Below are 4,304 nucleotides of genomic sequence, written 5' to 3' on the forward strand. Positions count from 1 at the left end.
TATACAAAAAAAGATCTTCATGACGCAGATAACCACGATGGTGTGATCACTCACCTAGAGCCAGACATCCTGGAATGTGAAGTCAAGTGGAGCTTAGGAAGCATTACTATGAACAAAGCTAGCAGAAGTGATGAAATTCCAGTTGAACTATTTCAAATCTTGAAAGATGATGCTGTGAAAGTGCTGCACTCAACATCTCAGCAAATTTGGAACAGTTAGCAGTGGCCACGGCACTGGAAAAGGTCAGTTTTCATTCCAATCCCAAAGAAAGGTGATGCCAAAGAATGCTCAAACTACCACATAATTCCACTCATCTCACATGCTACCAAAGTAATGCTCAAAATTCTCCAAGCCAGGTCTCGCACTATGTGAACCCAGAACTTCCAGATGTTCAAGCTGGATTTAGAAAAGGCAGAGGAACCAGAGATCAAATTGCCAACATTCATTGGATCATAGAGAAGGCAAGAGGGTTCCAGAAAACCATCTATTTTTGCTTTATTGACTATGCTAAAGCCTTTGACTGTGTGGATCACAACAAACTGTGGAAAATTCTGAAAGAGATGGGAATGCCAGACCACCTTACCTGCCTCCTGAGAAATCTGTATGTGCAAGTCAAGAAGCAACAGTTAGAACCAGCCATGAAACAACAGACTGGTTCCAAATTGGGAAAGGAGTACGTCAAGGAGGTATATTGTCACTCTGCTTATTTAACTTATATGCAGAGTATATCAAGTGAAATGCTGGGCTGGATGAAGCACAAGCTGGACTCAAGATTGCTGGGAGAAATATCAATAATCTCAGATATGCAGATGACACCACCCTTATGGCAGAAAGCGAAGAACTAAAGAGCCTCTTAAAAGTGAAAGAGGAGAGTGAAAAAGTTGGCTTAAAACTAAACATTCAAAAAGCTAAGATCATGGCAAATAGAAGGGTAAACAATGGAAACAGTGGCAGACTTTATTTTCTTGGGCGCCAAAGTCACTGCAGTTGGTGACTACAGCCAAGAAATTAAAAGATGCTTGCTCCTTGGAAGAAAAACTATGACCAATCTAGACAGCGTATTAAAAAGCAGAGATATTATTTTGCCAACAAAGGTCCATCTAGTCAAAGCTATGGCTTTTCCAGTAGTCATGCATGGATGTGAGAGTTGGACCATAAAGATAAAGAAAGCTGAGCACCAAGAATTGATGCTTTTGAACTGTGGTGTTGGAGAAGACTCTTGAGAGTCACTTGGACTTCAAGGAGATCATACCACTGAATCCTAAAGGAAATCAATCATGAATATTCACTGGAGGAATTGATGCTGAAGCTGAAGTTTCAATACTTTGGCCACCCGATGCAAAGAACTGACTCCTTGGAAAATACCCTGATGCTTGCAAAGATTGAAGGCAGGAGGAGAAGGGGACGACAGAGGATGAGATAGTTGGATGGCATCATCGACTTGATGGACATGTGTTTGAGCAAGCTCCGGGAGTTGGTGATGGACAGGGAAGTCTGGCATGCTGCAGTCTATGGGGTCACAAAGAGTTGGACATGACTGAGCGACTGAACTGAACTTCCATGGTTACATAGATCATGTATTGAAAGCAGAGAATTCCTCCCATTCACTTTTAACATTAACACTGTGATTTTCCACAATTATGAAAAACCTGTCTACTCTGTCAGAATGGAGTCTTGTGCACTATACAAAATGCTATTCCTAAAAGCTGCAGCCCAGGCAAAGGATGTGCTCGTCTGTCTTGTGGCCACTGTTTCAGACCTTGGGAAGCTACTCTATAAGAGGTTTAGTGTCATCACACAATTACAGTGTGGACCCTGACTACTGAGCATGAGACAGTGGGCTCACCCTTGCCTGCTCATCCTACTGTGTCATACCTTTCAGCGGGTCTCTAAATTTTCTGTCCATACACTCTCCTCCAGTTCATAGTTGGAGTCATCACAGCAAAGCAAAGAGGAATATATATGGACAAAGCGCTTCAGGGTCTTTGGAAATCTTGCTGTGTATTGTGCCAGTAAAAGTAATTCCAGTTCCCCACTACTTTGATAACTTTAAGTTTGTTTCCTACATCCATGACTCTACTTATGTTTTGCAAATAAGTTCATTTGCGCTCTCTCTCTCTCTTTTTTTTAAAGACTCCATATATAAGTGATATCATATGGTATTTGTCTTTCTCTTTGGACTTACTTCACTTACTATGATAATCTTTGCTTCTGCTGCTGATAAGTCGCTTCAGTCGTGTCCGACTCTGTGTGAACCTATAGACGGCAGCCCACCAGGCTCCCCCTTCCCTGGGATTCTCCAGGAAAGAACACTGGAGTGGATTGCCATTTCCTTCTCCAATGCATGAAAGTGAAAAGTGAAAGTGAAGTCACTCAGTCGTGTCCGACTCTTAGCGACCTCATGGACTGCAGCCCACCAGGCTCCTCCGTCCATGGGATTTTCCAGGCAAGAGCACTGGAGTGGGTGCCATCGCCTTCTCCGTATGATAATCTTTAGGTCCATCCATATTGCTGCAAATGGCATTATTTTGCTCTTTTCTTACTACTGAGTAATACTCCAGTGTATATATGTACATCTTCTTAATCCATCCCTCTGTTGATAGACATTAGGTTGCTTCCATGTCCTGGCTATTGTAAATAGTGCTGCAGTGATGCATGTATCTTTCTGAATTATGATTTTCTCCAGATACGTGCCCAGGAGTGGGATAGCTGGGTCATATGGCAGCTCTATTTTTAATTTTTTAAGAAACTTTTATTCTGTTCTCTTTAGTGGCTGCACCAATTTACATTTTCAATGACAGTGTAGGAGGGTTTCCCTTTTCTCCATACTCTCTCCAGAGTTTATTATTTGTAGACCTTCTTTTTTTTTTTTTAAAAGCAGTTGTTAACATTTAATGCATCTCCTACCACGTGGCTTCAAGCTACTAGGGCACATGCCCTACTCACATCCTTAACCTTCCCAGCTCTGCTGCTGAAGAATTTGACCTTCACCATGACAGGCTGCTTTGGGATCTTTTCCTTGCTCAGAAGTTTGTATTTAGTAGCCTGAATGCACTGCATTGACGATAGGAGCACCTCCTCTTGTTCTTGGCAGCGTTTATACCCATGTCTGTTCACTGACTAAAGCTGACAATTTATCAAGGTTGACATCTGGGCAGAAGCTCTGTTTCTTCTTTTTTTTTTTTTGGCTGCACAGTATGTGGGGTCTCAGTTCCCCAACCAGGGATCCAACCCATACTCCCTGCACTGGATGCTCAGAGTCCCAACCACTGGATCACCCTCAACTCCAGGGAAGTTCTGCTCTAGTTCCTCTTTAATCGGTAATGCCTCATACCAGCTTGCCCAAAGTATCCTGGGTGATACTTGTTGAAGTTGAGCCTGTGGTGATGAATGCCACCAGCATTGTCCCAGCCTCCCGGGTGCTCCCGGTGTTTGCTGATGCAGCTGAGGCTGTAGCTCATGTGGCCCCTACGTTTCCAGGCCTTCCTTAGTCTGATGGCTGTAGATTCTTAAAAATTTTATTTATTCGGCTGTACTTGGTCTTAGCTGTGGCATGTGGGATCTAGATCCCCAACCAGGGATCAAACTTGGGCCTCCTGCAATGGGAGTATGCCTGCCGAGTCTTAGCCACTGGCCCACCAGGGAAGTCCTGGCTGTAGATTTTTTGATGATGACTGTTCTGACCAGTGGATGTTGGCAATTTGATCTTTGGTTCCTCTGCCTTTTCTAAAACCAGCTTGAACATCAGGAAGTTCACGGTTCACATATTGCTGAAGCCTGGCTTGGAGAATTTTGAGCATTACTGTACTAGCTTGTGAGAGGAGTGCAATTGTGTGGTAGTTTGAGCATTCTTTGGCATTGCCTTTCTTTGGGATTGGAATGAAAACTGACCTTTTCCAGTCCTGTGGCCACTGCTGAGTTTTCCAAATTTGCTGGCATATTGAGTGCAGCACTTTCACAGCATCATCTTTCAGGATTTGGAATAGCTCAACTGGAATTCCATCACCTCCACTAACTTTGTTCGTAGTGATGCTTTCCAAGGCCCACTTGACTTCACATTCCAGGATGTCTGGCTCTAGGTCAGTGATCACACCATCGTGATTATCTGGGTCGTGAAGATCTTTTTTGTACAGTTCTTCTGTGTATTCTTGCCATCTCTTCTTAATATCTTCTGCTTCTGTTAGGTCCATACCATTTCTGTCCTTTATCGAGCTCATCTTTGCATGAAATGTTCCTTTGGTATCTCTGATTTTCTTGAAGAGAGCCCTAGTCTTTCCCATTCTGTTGTTTTCCTCTATTTCTTT

The 4,304-nt window shown here is 43.2% G+C and overlaps 1 pseudogene; it reads right to left on the reverse strand.

Moving 5' to 3' along the window:
• Positions 1–2,916: 2,916 nt before the first annotated feature.
• Positions 2,917–3,745, reverse strand: LOC102283872 (large ribosomal subunit protein uL15-like; annotated as a pseudogene).
• Between the last annotated feature and the right edge of the window lie 559 nt (positions 3,746–4,304).

The sequence above is a fragment of the Bos mutus genome, chromosome 19 (assembly GCF_027580195.1).
Source record: "Bos mutus isolate GX-2022 chromosome 19, NWIPB_WYAK_1.1, whole genome shotgun sequence".
Classification (NCBI taxonomy): domain Eukaryota; kingdom Metazoa; phylum Chordata; class Mammalia; order Artiodactyla; family Bovidae; genus Bos; species Bos mutus.